Source organism: Bombina bombina, chromosome 3 (genome assembly GCF_027579735.1).
Source record: "Bombina bombina isolate aBomBom1 chromosome 3, aBomBom1.pri, whole genome shotgun sequence".
In the NCBI taxonomy this organism is placed as follows: Eukaryota; Metazoa; Chordata; class Amphibia; order Anura; family Bombinatoridae; genus Bombina; species Bombina bombina.
In genome coordinates this window covers 492378807-492398334 of record NC_069501.1, presented here as the reverse complement: position 1 = coordinate 492398334, position 19528 = coordinate 492378807, and positions in this window count along the sequence as shown.

The window sequence follows — 19528 nt, the reverse complement described above, 5'->3', positions numbered from 1 at the left end:
GTCGGTCCGATTGTCTTCTTCTGCCCGGATAGGATGAAGCCTTCTGCCGGTCTGGATGTCCTCTTCTGCCCGGATAGGATGAAGACTTCTGCCGGTCCGGATGTCCTCTTCTGCCCCATCGGATGAAGACTTCTGCCCGGATCAGATGACCACTGGTGCCCGGCTGGGTGAAGACGGCTCAAGGTAGGGTGATCTTCAATGGGGTAGTGTTAGGTTTTATTAAGGGGGGATTGGGTAGGTTTTAGAGTAGGGGTGTGTGGGTGGTGGGTTGTAATGTTGGGAGGGGGGTATTGTCTTTTTTTTACAGGTAAAAGAGCTGATTACTTTGGGCAATGCCCCACAAAAAGCCCTTAAGGGCTATTTGTAATTTAGTATAGGGTAGGGCATTTTATTATTTTGGGGGGCTTTTTTATTTTATTAGGGGCTTAGATTAGGTGTAATTAGTTTAAACTTCTTGTAATTTTTTTTTTTATTTTCTGTAATTTAGTGTTTGGTTTTTTTTGTAATATAGTTTATTTAATTTAATTGTATTTTATTTTAGCTAATTGTAGTTAATTAATTTAATTTATTTATTGATAATGTAGTGTTAGGTGTAATTGTGACTTGGGTTAGGATTTATTTTACAGGTAATTTTTTAATTATTTTAACTAGATAGCTATTAAATAGTTATTAACTATTTAATAGCTATTGCACCTAGTTAAAATAAATACAAAGTTGCCTGTAAAATAAAAATAAATCCAAAAATAGCTACAATGTAATTATTAATTATATTGTAGCTATCTTAGGGTTTATTTTATAGGTAAGTATTTAGTTTTAAATAGGAATAATTTAGTTAATAATAGTAATATTATTTAGATTTATTTAAATAATAATTAAGTTAGGGGGGTGTTAGGGTTAGACTTAGGTTTAGGGGGTAATAAATTTAATGTAGGTGGCGGCGGTGTAGGGGGGTCAGATTAGGGGTTAATATATTTAATGTAGGTGGCGGCGGTGTAGGGGGGTCAGATTAGTGGTTAATATATTTAATGTAGGTGGCAGCGGTGTAGGGGGGTCAGATTAGAGGTTAATATATTTAATGTAGGTGGCGGCGGTGTAGGGGGGTCAGATTAGGGGTTAATACATATAATGTAGGTGGAGGTGGGCTCCGGGAGCTTGGGCTTGGGCTATGGCGGTTTAGGGATTAATAATTAGGCTTATTGCGTTGTGGGGGGTTGTCGGTCTAGGGGTTAATACATATATTATTAGGAGTTAGAGGGGGGATTGCGGATATAGGGGTATACGTATCGGGCTGATTTCTGGGAGGCGTGTTAGACAGTTACGGGAGATTTAATATTTTAGTTAGTTTTTTTAGGTGCAGGCAGTTTCTAAAGTGCCGTAAGTCACTGGCGACTCCAGAAATTTGTAGTTACGCTCATTTCTGGACATCGCTAGTTTATCCGACTTACGGCACTTTAGCAACTGCCGGCGCCATATATGTAATACCCCGATGTGCGAGGTGAAACTACGGGCGGTGTGGGTTCCCTCGCTTGTGCCGAAAACTACGCCGTATATCGGATCGCGCCCCTGATGTGCTATTATACCTGGGGTTTACATAAACTGGGAGCGGGGTGCATTTCCAAATAGTCCATATCACATTCTGAATATGCATTGAAAATGTACATATGATGAAGAGAGATGTTCTCTCCCTTCTTTTCTATAAGTGGGATGCTATAGCCAAAACTGGGCACAGTGGCAGTATAGAAAATCGGTACAGTGCAAAAACAGAACCTTTATAAAGATTAACAATTGTAAGCATACAGAAATATAAATGAACTTTTAATGACCAAGCTTTAATGAGCTAGATTTATTCAGGATACTTTTATGGTAGTATTTAGCAGACTTTAACTATATCCATATTGTCAGTACTAAGGTACCTGCCTGAGTAAGTTGTAAGGACAAGGAGAGCTATGTGGGAAACTCTTAAGTGCGGGGGATTAATAAAGGGGATCATTGTTTTCTGGAAATGCGTACACAGTATATAGTGGCATTAATTTAGGGTGCCAGGAATTGATCTCACTAGCAGCTCCGGCCGTAAGCTACGTACCTGGCACGATCATTTAAAATGTTAAAGCTTTCCTATTAATATGTTATCTAGTCACTGAGATCTGCAAAGCCTGCTTGGTTTCCCAAAGTGGATTTGGGATGTTTTGGTAATATTACTATTAATCTTGGGGCATTGTAGGCAGATTTTACATGAAATAGCCACTATCTGGCTCTTGTATATCTTCTCAGGTTAACATGTAACCTTGTGGGTTAATTGACAGTGTAATCGCTTGGTCATTATTCTTTTAAGGCAATGTAAGGTAAATAGAAATGCCCGATAGTGGCCTCTAATTTAAAGGGACACTCATTCAAAATTAAACTGTCATGATTCAGATAGAACATGCCATTTTAAACAACTTTCCAATTTACTTCCATTAACTAAATGTGCACAGTCTTTTTATATTTACACTTTTTGAGTCACTAGCTCCTACTGAGCATGTGCAAGAATAAGTGTGTATGCATTTGTGAATGGCTGATGGCTGTCACATGGTACGGGTATGCATTTGTGATTGGTTGATGGCTGTCACATAGTACAGGGGGAGTGGAAAAAGACATAATGTTTAAAATTGTCAGAAAAAAAATCTACTACTCGTGAAGTTCAGACTAAGTGCTATTGCATTGTTTTGTTATCTTGCATTTGTTGATTATGCAAATCTACTGTGTTGACTGGTCCTTTAAAAATCAACTCCGTTAACAGAATCATTTATGTTTGTTCAACATTAAAAGTCAGGCATATAAGAGTCAAAACTATGTTATAACCTTATCTGTGGTACGCCATTTATGCTGCCATAATTTGTAGCTGTGTTAGCCCCCAGAAGATATAAGGGTGAGTCCCTTAGCGCACATGAAAGGCAAGTGCATTTTAGATGAAGACAGTTTCTCGATATAAATTAGAGAAAGATATGTGGAATCCTTCCAGGGGGTGATCCTGTGTTTCGCTAGGTGGGAGAAAGTTCCAAGAGTTTTGTACAAGAAGCAGACGCTTTCATCTTCCTCTGCCAGAGATATAAGTTGTGAGTTATAGATCATTAGTTAGGCCTCATCTTGAGTATTGTGTGCAGTTCTGGAGGCCATATCTTCAGAAGGATATTAACAAACTTGAATCTGTGCAAAGGAGGGCTACCAAAATGGTACATGGTCTAAAAAATAAAACTTACCAGGATAGGCTCAATGACCTAAATATGTATAGCTTAGAGGAGAGAAGGGAAAGAGGTGATATGATAGCAACTTTCAAGTACATTAAAGGGTTTAGTAAAACTGAGGCTGTGGGTATTTTACATAAAATGGAAAATTCAAGAACAAGGGGTCATGAGCTCAAGCTAAAGGGTAGTAGATTCAGGAGTAATTTGAGGAAGCACTTCTTTACAGAAAGAGTGATTGATTTATGGAATAAACTTCCTCAAGAGGTAGTAGCAACAAACACTGTGGGGGACTTTAAAAATGCATGGGACAAGCATAGGGCTATCCTACGAACTAGATAAGTTTATACTGTTAGGTAAGGTGGGGCAGACTTGCTGGGCCTATGGCTCTTATCTGCCGTCAATATCTATGTTTCTATGTTTCTATGAGTTCTTTACGGCTGGTGTAGAAGTCACGGAAGCATTGTACAATTTTGACTTAGGTAGGCGAGATTCTTGCACGTAGTTTCTGTAAGTAGCTTTAGGAAAATCTGAGCTGCAGTGCCAGCGCGCCTTATCATGACTAGTATAGTTTGGGACCGTTTGACCACGTGGTGCAGTGAGAGCTTGCTGATCCTCGGTTTTAGAATTTTAAGTTCCTGGGTGGATGGAAAGTCCAGGGGAACTATGTAATCTTTGTCTGTTTCAGTTTGCCATGTTCCACACAATATCTGGTATTGAGATACTGATGGTAGTTTAGAAGCAGGAGTGATCTTGTTCCTTTCTTTGTCAGCGATCTCATTGCTTCATGGGGAAATCTGAGAAATGGTGTCTATGGCTCCATATTGGATGATTTGTATATTGCTGTGAGTGGCTTCCAGAGATTCAAGCCCTGACCTATCAATGAGGGATTGTAATTCTTGTTCTGAGGGCGTTCTGTTCATTATAGATTGTAGCGAGTTGACGGTACATTTTGTCAGGAGAGTCGTCAACCCACATGGCTGCCGTGATATTCAGCGTTGTCATTTGCTGTGTGGTCGAGTTTCTTAAGTGTTTGTGCTTGTATAGAAAGGCGATGTAAGCTCTAGGAAACCCGAGATGTTGATATCAGATCAGTGTTGAGTGTAACCAGTTCTGGCAAGATACCCCAGAGTTCCAGGGGGGGGGGGACTGCCTCAGATTTTTGCCGTTACAGGCCTCAGTTGTCCAGTTCTGTCTCTAGGATCATTAACACAGCCATTTGGGCTGAATATTTACTTCCATTAACAAAATGTGCACAATCTTTTTATATTTACACTTTTTGAATCTCCAGCTCCTACTGAGCATGTGCAAGAATTCACAGAATATACGTATATGCATTTGTGATTGGTTGATGGCTGTCACATGATACAGGGGGAGTGGAAATAGACATACTGTAACTTTGAAATTTGTCAGAATAAAATCTACTACTCTTTTAAAGTTCAGACTAAATATATATTTGTGAAATTAAAATGTATTACATTGTTTTGAATCACTTGGTGAATTTGAACATTAGAGTAACCATAGAGTTAATTTGTAGAGGGCGTGGCCTAATTTGTACATGCCTATAAAAGTATTATGTGCTTCATTCATTGTTATCTGACATGTCTAAAGGCAGCAGGTTTGAAATGTTGTCTTGTTTATTGTACCTTTGCATATTCCAATAAAGATGCGAACATTGGAAAAGATTGTTGAGTGCTGCTGTCTATTGGAACTTCCATACATGTGAATGGAAGTCTTGGTGTAGAACCTCAGCTGAATCACATTGTGCTGGACTTTTCATTGCTATTTTAAACAACATTTTCACCTGGCAAGAAGGGGTTAAAATTGTATGTTTTATTTGAAGTGTGGGTTTTATGTCCTTTTAAAGAAGCATTAGCCTTACAAATGGATCAGCACTGGTTCATAGATTAGCATAAGAGGAGGAGAGCCTATTTCCTGCTTATGCACTTACAAGTTTTCCCAAGGCGCAAATAAATTCAGTCTTCACAGCCTAAAGTATTCTGCATCTAATATATCATTTAGAAAACACAAGTAAGAATTGAAAGGTTCACATACCCTGCCCTTTTAACTGTCTATTTAGAAATGAAATGGCTAAATAGCCTGTTCCATACAACGTACATTTCCAAAGTATGTTTTTATTATATTTACTCATTTATATATAAATATTATGCACAGTTTTTTCTCTTCCATGTTAAAAAAACATTTTAATGCAGAAATAAAATGAAATTTGCAATTTTTGCATTACTGATCCAATTTATAAGGTGTTTAACCACTACAAAGTAAAAATCCTAATCTTGAGTCGTGAGAATTGCTGCACCCATGTGGAACTTGTCATAAAATTCAACAGTGGAAAACAGAAGACAACTTTTTATGCACAGAACCCAGCATTATCCATTTGCACATAGAAAGACAAAATAAAAGTTGGTCCCAGCCTCTAAACTTTAAAAAAGGGACTTTTAATGCTTTATATCAGGGTCCAACACCTGCCTGAAACATTCTTTTTAACTTTGGACCCTGATATAGAGAAAAAAAGTCCCTTTTTAAAGTTAGAAGCTGGAAACAAATTATCTTTTGTCTGTGTGGAATTTGGTCACTCAGCCAATCCGGAACAGGAGTTGCAAATTTACCTTTGTGTTTAAACATCTAGGCCTATACTTATCAAGCCGTCTACTTTCCTGCATTCGCCGGCACCAATACGCTCGCCTAAGATCGCCTAACATCGCTGCCGCGGACCTGAATACGTTCTCCAAAATTATCAAGAAAGCTGTCAAAAAGCTGCGCACCAAGTACGGAGTGATGAGCAGCGGACTGTTGTTATCTAACAGTCATCGATCTCGCTGCTCTTCGGCTTATTCGCAGCTTTCTTGGTACCCTGTCACTAAGCACCCACACTATACTATACTGTTTTACCGCCTATACTGCCGCTTCCGGAGCCCACCGCACCTAAATAAAGTTATTAACCCCAAAACCGCCGCTCCCGGACCCCGCCGCAACTAAATAAAATGTTTAACCCCTAAACCGCCGCTCACGGACCCCGCTGCCACCTACATTAAATTTATTAACCCCTAATCTGACCCCCCTACACTGCCGCCACCTACATTAACTTTATTAACCCCTAATCTGCCCCCCTACACCGCTGTCACCTACATTAAATTTATTAACCCCTAATCTCCCACCCCCAAAGTCGCCGCCACTATATTAAATTTATTAACCCCTAAACCTAAGTCTAACCCTAACACCCCCTAACTTAAATATAATTTAAATTAATTTAAATAAATATTCCTATCATGAAATAAATTATTCAAATTTAAAACTAAATACTTACCTATAAAATAAACCCTAAGCTAGCTACAATATAACTAATAGTTACATTGTAGCTTTCTTAGGGTTTATTTTTATTTTACAGGCAACTTTGTATTTATTTTAACTAGGTACAATAGTTATTAACTATTTAATAACTACCTAGCTAAAATAAATACAAATTTACCTGTAAAATAAAACCTAACCTAAGTTACAATTACACCTAACACTACACTATAATTAAATTAATTCCCTAAATTAAAATAAATTAATTACAATTAAATAAAATTAAATAAAGTACAAAAAACAAACACTAAATTACAGAAAATAATAAAATAATTACAAGAATTTTAAACTAATTACACCTACTCTAATCCCCCTAATAAAATAAAAAAGCCCCCAAAAATAATAAAAATCCCTACCCTACACTAAATTACAAATAGCCCTTAAAAGGGCTTTTTGCGGGGCATTGCCCCAAAGTAATCAGCTCTTTTACCTGTAAAAAAAAATACAATTCCCCACCCTAACAGTAAAACCCACCACCCACACACCCAACCCTATTATAAAACCCACCCAATCACCCCTTAATTAAACCTAACACTACCCCCTTGAAGATCACCCTACCTTGAGACGTCTTCACCCAACCGGGCAGAAGTGGTCCTCCAGACGGTCCGAAGTCTTCATCCTATCCGGGCAGAAGAGGTCCTCCAGACGACCAGAAGTCTTCATCCAGGCGTCATCTTCTATCTTCATCCATCAGGAGCGGAGCGGGTCCATCTTGAAGCCAGCCAACGCGGAGCATCCTTCCAGGCCGACAACTACCCGACGAATGTATATTCCTTTAAATGACATCATCCAAGATGGCGTCCCTTGAATTCCGATTGGCTGATAGAATTCTATCAGCCAATCGGAATTAAGGTAGGAAAAATCCTATTGGCTGATGCAATCAGCCAATAGGATTGAGCTCACATTCTATTGGCTGTTCCAATCAGCCAATAGAATGCGAGCTCAATCCTATTGGCTGATTGGATAAGCCAATAGGATTGAACTTCAATCCTATTGGCTGATTGCATCAGCCAATAGGATTTTTCCTACCTTAATTCCGATTGGCTGATAGAATTCTATCAGCCAATCGGAATTCAAGGGACGTCATCTTGGATGACGTCATTTAAAGGAATATTCATTCGTCGGGTAGTCGTCAGCCTGGAAGGATGCTCCACGTCGGCTGGCTTGAAGATGGACCCACTCCAGATGGATGTAGATAGAAGATGCCACCTGGATGAAGACTTCTGGCCATCTGGAGGACCTCTTCTGCCTGGATAGGATGAAGACTTTGGACCGTCTGGAGGACCACTTCTGCCTGGTTGGGTGAAGACGTCTCAAGGTAGAGGATGATCTTCAGGGGGGTAGTGTTAGGTTTTATTAAGGGGGGATTGGGTGGGTTTTAGAGTAAGGTTGGGTGTGTGGGTGGTGGGTTTTACTGTTGGGGGGTATTGTATTTTTTTTTACAGGTAAAAGAGCTGATTACTTTGGGGCAATGCCCCGCAAAAAGCCCTTTTAAGGGCTATTTGTAATTTAGTGTAGGGTAGGGATTTTTATTATTTTTGGGGGCTTTTTTATTTTATTAGGGGGATTAGAGTAGGTGTAATTAGTTTAAAATTATTGTAATTATTTTATTATTTTCTGTAATTTAGTTGTTTTTTTGTACTTTAGTTAATTTTATTTAATTGTATTTAATTGTAATTAATTTATTTTAATTTAGGAAATTAATTTAAAGGGACAGTCTACACCAGAATTTTTATTGTTTTAAAAGATAGATAATCCCTTTATTACCCATTTCCCAGTTTTGCATAACCAACACCGTTAAAATAATATACTTTTAACCTCTGTGATTATCTTGTATCACAGCCTCTGCAAACTGCCCCTTTTTTCAGTTCTTTTGACAGACTTGCAGTCTAGCCAATCAGTGCCTGCTCCCAGATAACTTCACGTGCACGAGCAGTGTTATCTATATGAAATACGTGAACTAACACCCTCTAGTGGTGAAAAACTGTTAAAATGCAATCTGAAAGAGGTGGGCTTCAAGGTCTAAGAAATTAGCATATGAACCTCCTAGGTTAAGCTTTCAACTAAGAATACCAAGAGAACAAAGCAAAATTGGTGATAATAGTAAATTGGAAAATTGTTTAAAATTACATGCTCTATCTGAATCATGAAAGTTTATTTTGGCCTAGACTGTCCCTTTAATTATAGTGTAGATTTAGGTTTTATTGTAACTTAGGTTAGGCTTTATTTTACACTTACTTTTGTATTTATTTTAACTAGGTAGTTTATTAAATAGTTAATAACTATTTAATAACTATTGTACCTAGTTAAAATAAATACAAACTTACCTGTAAAATAAAAATAAATCATAAAATAGCTACAATGTAACTATTAGTTATATTGTAGCTAGCTTAGGGTTTATTTTATAGGTATTTATTCTTAAATAGGTACAATTTATTTAATGCTAGGAATATTTATTTAGATTAATTTAAATTATATTTAAATTAGGGGGTGTTAGGGTTAGACTTAGGTTTAGGGGTTAATAAATTTAATGTAGGTGGCGGCGACGTTGGGGGCGGGAGATTAGGGGTTAATAAATTTAATGTAGGTGGCGGCGGGGTCCGGGAGCCGCAATTTAGGGGTTAAACATTTTATTTAGTTGCGGAGGGGTCCAGGAGCGTTTGTTTAGGGGTTAAACATTTTACTTAGGTGGTGGCGGTGTAGGGACGGCAGATTAGGGGTTAATAAGTATAATGTAGGTGGCGGCGGTGTGGGGGGGCAGATTAGGGGTGTTTAGACTCGGGGTACATGTTAGGGTGTTAGGTGTATATATTTCCCATAGGAATCAATGGGATATCGGGCAGCAGCGAACATAAGCTTTTGCTGCTGTCAGACTCCCATTGATTCCTATGGCATCCGCTGCCTCCAGGGCGGCGGATTGAAAACCAGGTACGCTGGGCAGGAATAGTGGCGAGCGTACCTGCTAGTTTTTTGATAACTAGCAAAAGTAGTCAGATTGTGCTGAATATGTGTTTGGAACATCTGTAGTGACGTAACAATCGATCTGTGTTGGACTGAGTCCGGCGGATCGTATGTTACGTCACTATATTCTACTTTTGACGGTCTGTAGGGTTTGATAACTACGGCGAATCAGGCTCGCCACAAATACGCTGCAGAATTCCAGCGTATTTGTGGTTGACAGCTTGATAAATAGAGGCCATAGGCTAGATTGTGTTTTCATTGTTCGAGCACAATTCATATCGCTTCCATTTTTCCCCTCATATTACATCAAAGTTATATTTTTTGGCTCAAGCAATCCTTCTCATAAAAGACTTCCATGGGACAGTAAAATTCATGTCAGATAATGCTTGAGTGCTATCAGTAGTGGACCTACTCAACAGAGGGCCCTGGTGCAAGATTTTTTGCCCCCCCCCAAAGGTAACTCAATAAAAATCAAAAGTAATAAAATACATACTGCTAAATATAATGATTTTGAGGATAGATAGATAGATAGATAGATAGATAGATAGATAGATAGATAGATAGATGGACCTGCAACTTGCATTAATAAAAGGCTTCCTTGCATCAGGATTGTACACCTGCTGCTAGATTAAAAGATGAGCACTAAATATCGCTTACACTAATGTGAGGTACGGCAGCGAAAAGTGTAAGTTGCGCAGTGATGGGCAGCAAATATAAATATATACTGTATGTATCTGATTATATACACATATATTTATGTGTTAATATGTGTATATACTTATATATTTACAGGGAACACAAAGTTCCCATAGACTGCAATGTAAAGGCACTTTTCAGTGCCATTTTTTTTTCTAACACCCCACACCCACCAACTTTAGCCCCCAAAAACTGCTACTATTTTTTATTTTAAAAAAGCACTACACACTGTAATTTGGGGGCAATTAGGGCACATTTAAAAAATGAACCAGAGGTCTATTTTGAGCGCTAATTGCTCCTGCAAGCTCAAGGTAGCAATAACCAGACACTTGTAATGGCTGGTTATTTATCACGCCTGCATAGGGTGAATTTCCTGTTTGCAGACGCGCAATAAATAAGCGCACCACTTGTATTCTAGCCCTTAATGTTTTAATGTTCCTTTAAATGTACTGTTGCTGTATTTAAAGTCACACATTTCATATATAGGGCCAGATTACGAGTGGAGTGCAAAATTGCGTTTAAGCGAGCGCGATATTTGCACTTCACTCGTAATAGCAGCACACACAACTGTTCACTGGTATTTGAAATATAGCGCAATGTGAACGCAACCTCGCTTCGCATTGCTAGTAAATTATGCACTCAAAAAAGCAAAGCAGAAAGAGCACGCAATTTTAAACAACTTTCCAATTTACTTCTGTTATCAAATTTGCTTCTCTTGGTATCTTTTATTGAAGAGTAAATATAGGCAGGCTTATAACAGCTAAGGAGTGTGCATGTGTCTTTAGTACTCTGACAGCAGTGTTTTGCAACATTGTATAACAAAGCTATAAATAATGTTGCAAAACACTACTGCAATAGAGTATTAAAGACACGTGCGCACTCCTGAGCTCTTATGAGCCTACCTAGCTATACTCTAAAGTAAAAGATACCAAGAGAATGAAGCACATTTAATAAATTGTAAAGATGTTTAAAATTGCATGCTCTATCTGAATCATGAAAGTTTTAAAGGGCTTTAACATAGAGATACTCAGAGATACATGTATAAAGATGTATATGTATATGTGTATATATATATATATATATATATATATATATATATATATATATATATATATATATATATGTGTATATATTTATATATATATATATATATATATATGTATATATATATGTATATATATATATATATATATATATATATATGTATTTCCAGACATATATACACATATAAGCACATGCATACATACAGTATATGCACAAATAAAGACATATATATATAAGTGCATTTGAGACCTTTGCAGTTAAAGGGACACTCAAGTCAAAATTAAACTTTTATTATTCAGATAAAGCATGCAATTTTAAACAACTTTCCAATTTACTTCCATTAACAAAATGTGCACAGTCTTTTTTTATATTTAAACTTTTTGAGTCACCAGCTCCTACTGAGCATGTGCAAGAATTCACAAAATAAACATGTATTCATTTGTGATTGGCTGATGTCTGTCACATGGTAGAGGGGGAGTGGAAATAGACATAACTTTTAAAATTGTCTACTCATTTGAAGTTCAGACTAAGTGCCATTGCATTGTCTTGTTATTTTGCATTTGTTGATTACGCAAATCTACTGTGTTGACTGGTCCTTTAAGTAGATGAAAACATGTAAAATCATATTTACACAATATTCATATTTAATAAAGGTTTTAACTATGTATTTACTGTAAATATTTGACATTCCAATGTTCTGCAGAATATGTTCTAAGTATTTCTATATATTTATTCCTATATATATCTGTTAATATCTGTTTTTGTTGTTGTTTTTTTGTAAGTTTAATTTCCTGCATCGATATGCACATGACTCATGTTGTATTTCCCTAGCGCTTTTTAAATATATCACCAGCATTTAATGTGTCCTGCATTTTACTTATAGTACCAACATATTTTATATACACCTATTGCTTGTATCGATAACTTAAAGGGACAGTCAACACCAGAATTTTAGATGTTTTAAAAGATAGATATACCTTAATTACCCATTCCTTAGTTTTGCATAACCAACACAGTTATAATAATACACGTTTTACCTCTGTGACTACCTTGTATCTAAGCCTCTGCAGACTACCCCCTTATTTCAGTTCTTTTGACAGACTTGCATTTTAGCCAATCAGTGCTCACTCCTCAGTAAATTCATGTGCATGAGCATAATGTTATCTATATGAAACACATGAACTAACACACTCTAGTGGTGAAAAACTGTCAAATGCAGAGGCAGCCTTCAAGGTCTAAGAAATTAGCATAGGAACCTCCTAGGTTTAGTTTTCAACTATGAATACCAAGAGAACAAAGCAATATTGATGATAAAAGTATATTTGAAAGCTGTTTAAAATTGCATGCCCTATTTGAATCATGAAAGTTTTTTTGGACTTGACTGTCCCTTTAAAAATTTTTAGATAATTTTTGAATTGTTAAGTGTTCTCAAACAAGAGATCCTGCAATAATAATATATGGTGTCAAGTGATAAGTGAGCTCCCACATTTTTTTTATCTCACTGACATACAGATATGTTTATATTTTGTATATATGATTTTATTGCACTGTTTTCTTTGTTTTTTTATATATAAAATTATATATATAGATAGATAGATAGATAGATATATACATAGATGGATAGGCATATACAGTATATATATATATATATATATATATATATATATATATATATATATATATATATATATTGTGCCAAAATACCATCATGTATATGTAGAAATATGTATTTATGATTACATAGAACATATTCTTGTATGTGAAGAACATATTTTCATGTTGGGTTAGTACACATGAGAATATGCAATCGGGTTTGCGCACAAGTAGGTCGTTAGGTTTTTTTATTTCCAATCATTTCTATCAAGCTTGATATTGTAAGTTCAGCTTCATAATACGAGCGTAACCCGATGATCACAAGAAGCTTACCTCTAGCGCAGTTAAAGGGACATTCCAGTCAAAATATAACTGCACATAGATTAATTACATCTTTGAATATAAACATATTTGCAATATACATGCATTAGCAAAAATGCTTCTAGTAAAAGTTAACACTGTTTTAGTGTCAATATTTTCTCTGCACGTGCATGTAAAGCATAGCTAGATATTGTCACTGCAACCACATTTTAAATACTGCAGCTGCTCAGATAGATCATCAGTGGGGTTTGTATCATGACATTAATTACAAATTAAGTAATTACCAGATGGTACAAGCACCTTAGGCTCTCTGAGCAAGTGCTGTGTTTAAAATGCTGGTGCATGGTGCATACTTAAATACACTTTGGAAACAGCTATAGCTTTTATTAGAAGCATTTTTGCTAATGCATGTATATTACAAAAATGCTTCTGTTCAATACCGAAATGCACCCATGTGGTTTTCAATTTTGGCTGGAATATCCCTTTAAAGCTCGAGCGGGAGCGTTAAAAAGCGTTCCACTCATAATCTGTCCCTATGTGTTTAATGCCCCTTAGTGTAGATGACAACCACATGCTACCATCCGAGGGGGCCACTTTTAGAGCTGATTGCAGCCCCTGCAGTGTTTTACAGTGACTTACGAGGTGGTGTCAGGTTAGACCTCAGTTCATGTAATCTGGACATGTAAGTGACATCCCCACGGAAACCTGGAAGTGGCAGGGATAGTGAAAGGGAACGGAATGGTGGTGTTCATATAAACCCCCCTAGATCTCAGCTCCCTTAACTAAGACACACTGTTGGAAAGTTAATCAGCTGCCATTTTAAACAGTGTATATCTTGGGCGGTCTTGGGAGGGTAAAATGTAAACACAGTTTTATAATAAAAAAAATAAAATTAAAATTGCCTTTAAGAAGTGATCAAGAAGGCTTAGAGACCCCCCATGATCCCTTTTTATAAAACCCAAAAGCCCTTCTTTAAAATAAAGCCCCCTAATAGGTTTTTATAGCCAGTCGATCACTGTTGTAATAGTGATTATCTGGTATGTATAAATGTACAGATCAGATATATACCCAAACACATGCACAATTGTTTACAATTTGATATATTAAAATAACATTAAAATGAATTAAATAATAAAAAAATAAAAAATATATATAAATAGATAAAATACTATTATAGTTTAAATCTGCTATGTCTGCTGATTAAATAAAAAAATAATTTTGTTTTTCACATTAATACATTTCTGTTATTTGAGTTGTATGTTCTGTATAATTTGATTGTTTCGGGAATGAGCTTCACATCACCCTTATATGGAATTTGTTATATAACAGAGAGGGAAGATTTAGGGAAGGAATAATTTACCCCCTGGACTTATTTTGTTTCTTTTATTTAGGCATCAGAGTTTCAGATTGTGTTTTTCGTTATAGTCATTTGTTTTTTAGTGAACATTAATATGAATTATTTTTGAAATAGTAAATTTAGATATTTTTGAAGTACTGTAAGTAAGGGTATACTTTAAAACAGAATTAACTCTGTATCAGGGGATATAGGCATTTCCGGAAAGTAAAGTCAAAATGTCACAAGAAGTAACTGCTACAGCCAGAAATGCCAATGTGTTCCATTTATAATACAGAGACATATGTGAATACAATATAACATATGGTTTATTAAAGGGACAGTCTAGTCAAAATAAAGATTTTATGATTCAGATAGGGCATGTGATTTTAAACAGCTTTACTTTTATCATCACATTTGCTTTGTTTTCTTGGTATTCTTTGTTGAACGCTAAACCTAGGTAGACTCATAAACTGATTTCTAAGCCATTGTTCCATCTCTTATCTCAATGCATTTTGACAGTTTTTCACCGTTAGACACTGATAGTTCATGTGTGTTACATAGATAACATTGTACTCACTCCCGTGGAGTTATTTAAGAGTCCGCACTGATTGGCTAAAAATGAAAGTCTGTCAAAAGTACTGAGTTAAGGGGGCAGTCTGCAGAGGCTTAGATACAAGGTAATCACTGAGGTAAAAAGTATATTAATATTACTCTGTTGTTATGCAAAACTGGGGAATGGGTAATAAAGGGATTCTCTATCTTTTAAACATTAAACATTTTTTTTTGTCCCCTTAAAGGGATATAAAACAGTCTATTTCATTGCCGTAATAAAAAAAATCACTACAAAGTGGGTTACACTTAATAGAAATCATTACAATGTGCTATTAATAATTTTAATAGGATTTTACATTTTCTTTTTTCAAAAGTTAAGATTATTTTCTGGCATAGTGACACACGTAGTGCTAGGATTTATCTGCTCTAGGTGTAGTCAGTTTATGTCCTATGCTCAGAAGAGGACGTTTGCTGCAAACATCATGTGACAGTAGAACTTAAGGAGACTTGAAACCCAACATTTTCCTTTAATGATTCAGATAGAGCATACAGTTTTTAAAAACATTTCCAGGTTACTTATGTTATCAACTTTGCTTCGTTCTCATCCTATTCTTTGTTGAGGAGATATTTAGATAGGTAGCATGCGCATGCCTGAAGCACTGCATTGCAGGTAAAAGTGCTGCCATCTAGTGCTCTATCTAATGTATAACAGTCTTGAAAAACTGCTGCTACAGTATATAGTGCGGCAGGCACATGCACACTCCTAAGCTTACGTCACTGCTTTTCAACAAAGGATACCAAGAAAACAAAGAAGCTTTTGTTTAAAACTGTATGCTCTATCTAAATCATGAAAGAAAACTCTTGGGTCACTTTTGTTCTATAATGGTAGCCCTGTTATTGGCATTTGCAGTGTGCAGGCCGGGGGGTAGGGGGTGGTGGCAGGCCTGGGGGTGGGGGGGTTCCATATTTGAAGTGTTCCTACAATGCGCAGACTGAAACCAAACAACAGTTTCTGTGTAGGAACACTTCAAATACTGCCTGTGTAACCTAACTGTAACTACAATACCTGCCTCACACTGGAACGTCTGGCCACTGACAAGGTGGAGAGAAAAACAAGGCTGACACCCTACACATAACCTGCACTTCAGGGATTGGAATATATTGCACTACTGGCGATGTTTCCAAATTAAAGTGCATTCTACTCCCCTAGAACTAGGGTTGCCACTTCAGTCATATTTTCCTGGACACTTATGAGTTACACATGCTGCAGGGTGAGCAGGGAGGAACATGTATTGTGTTTCTAGATAGCACTATTCATATTCCTCCCTGCACACCCTGCAGCATGTGTAACTTATAAGTGTCCAGGAAAACATGGCTGAGGTGGCAACCCTACCTAGAACGCCCGGCTAACTGTCACAAAATCCCTACGCCTACATCATGTTTTCCCTATACTCCACTTGGAACGCCCAGCTGACTCCCATAGAACACCTACATATATGTAATGTCTGCTATCTACCTGTATACAAAATAAATCCTGCCTATTATAACTATAGTAGCTATGTTGCTACATTTATATACAATGTTAAAATGATATGCCTTGTCATGTACAATGCATATTGTTTTAAGTATTGTACATAATTTAAAATGTAGTTATGTTTGGGCATTTTGTAGGGAATTGCCTTAAAGGGACAGTCAACACCAGAATTTTAGTTGTTTAAAAATATAATCCTTTTATTACCCATTCCCCAGTTTTGCATAACCAACACAGTTATAATACACGTTTTACTTCTGTGATTACCTTGCATCTATGCCTCTGCAAACTGCCCCCTTATTTTGACAGATTTGAATTTTAGCCAATCAGTGCTTACTCCTAGGTAACTTCACATGCGTGAGCACAATGTTATCTATATGACACACATGCACTAACACCATCTAATGGTGAACAACTGTCAAAATGCATTCAGATTAGAGGCGGCCTTCAAGGTTTAAGAAATTAGCATATGAACCTACCTAGGTTTATCTTTCAACTAAGAATACCAAGAGAACAAAGCAAAATTGGGGATAAAAGTAAAATTGGAAAGTTGTTTAAAATGTCCTATTTGAATAATGAAAGTTTATTTTGGACTTGACTGTCCCTTTAAGTTATTTCAGCTCTTTTAGGCTAAAAAAAGCAAGCAAAACAAAACCCTATTCTAAAAAAAAAAACACCCCAAAAATTCTAAATCTAAACCCCAAAGTTTCTACTCACCCAACTTCTTTCTTCATGGCGGCAGTCCTCCGGGGTGGTCCGTTTCATCTTTATGCTAGCGGTCCTCTTCTTCCATCTTCTTTAATCTGATGCATCTTTTCATGTGGTCACTGCTGCAAACTGAAGCTTGAATGCAAGGTTCCTTCTTATATGGGGTGCATTTCTATTGGCTAATTTTTTAATTCTTATTTCAATCAACCAATAGAAACAGGTTTTATTCTATTGTTTAATTAGACTAAGCATTCAAAAATCAGCCAATAGAAATACAAGGGCACCCCTATATAATGAGGAACCTTAGCAAAAAAGCAAGTAATTTGTTTGATGTTTTTTTAGCACAATCTGTTTCTTTCTATGTTTACTTTGATTTAACATATATGTTTTTACTAAAGTTTCATATCCCTTTAATCTTTCATCCTCTTGTTTAATGATGCATTTTGCAGTGATTGCAGGTGGATGGTACATTTACCCCTATATATCTGCTGTAGTTTAATGGTTAGCACTGTATACATACAAGGGAACAGGGGTCAAGTCGAGTGGGAACACATGGGAATGGAGTCCCTGCACTATTTTTGCAGGAGGAACAGAAACGCTTCAGTAAACACTGATGCTGCTGGTAGGAGGAGCTGGGGCACAGTCTAGTTAAAGGGATAGGGAAATCCTCTAGTAATGGGCAATAATACTTCCTACAATACACTAAATGCAAGCCCTTTAGTGGTCCTTCTGTGTAATTACTGTACTGTGTGGAAGACATGGTGCTTACATTTCTGTGTGGCTGGCTCTGGGGTTATTTAGCTACCCTCAGCAGAAATAGGACTATTGCACTTTAAGTGGGTGAGACTCTGTAACAGGGGAGGATTCTCAGTCAACCATTTAACCTTTCATTGGATTTAATTTGCTTTAATTAACCAAAGTGTAATGATTATATACATATTGATACAGTGTGTGTGTGTGTGTGTGTGTTTATATATAAAATAATATTAATTGTGAGGGGGGTGAAAGTATTGGTGAGTTCCCACAATTTTTTGTAGGACTTGACCCCTGCAATGAAAAGATTATGATGTTATCATACACTATATCAAAACTTTTCCATATGTTAAAGTGATATGAAACCCGAAAATGTTCTTACATGATTCAGATAGAGCATACAACAGAGGCTTAGCTAGAAATCTCAAGGCCCCAGTGCAAGAATCCATGAAGACCCCCCCCCCCCAAAAAAAAAACATGATTTTGTTACATTTACTCCTTTTTTTGCAAACACTTTATTTTACTATCTAAAAGTGTTTCATGTTATTCTAAACTGTGTGTTGGAGGTTAAAAGACATTTATAGTGACCATAATTACATGTTGTAACTCACCCAGTAGCCCAGTAGAATTCACCATTGGTGAATGAAAGTCAGTGACTGACTAAGGGTCCGATTCTGTAGGCTAATGAGATTCTATAAGAATGCTCGCCAGTAGTTTTAGTTCTCTGGTGGAATTATCGAAAGCCACTTTTTACCCTGAAAACAATGAGTCTCACCACGGGGTGTATTCAGCATTTTCGTATGGGGAGAAGATGCATACATTACAAAAGTGTACAATGAAAATCGTAATTTAAAAATCATACTAAACAAATAATTAAACCATTCACACAAAAATACTCAGGAAAAAATTGTATTGTTAAGGTGCATCACAAATCGTAACAAAATTGTAAATCACACTGGATGTGCAAAAAACACATAGAAATTTGTACTTAAAGGACCAGTAAATACATTAGATTTGCACTATTAACAAATGCATGATAAAAATACAATGCAATATCACTTAGTCTGAACTTCAAATGAGTAGTAGATTTTTTTTTCTGACAAATTTTAAAGTTATGTCTATTTCTACTCCCCCTGTATCACGTGACAGCCATCAACCAATCATAAATGCATATATGTTTATTCTGTGAAATCTTGCACATGCTCAGTAGGAGCTGGTGACTCAAAAAGTGTAAATATAAAAAGACTGTGCATAATTTGTTAATTGAAGCAAATTGGAAAGTTGTTTAAAATTGCATGCTCTATCTGTATCATGCAAGTTCAATTTTGACTTGAGTGTCCCTTTAAAAATACAAAGTGTAATTGTTGTTTTTTGGCAAAATGGGCTGAACATGGGAGTTCCATGGGCGTATATGAAATTTTCTCTCAAATCCCAGCCTAGTTCTGT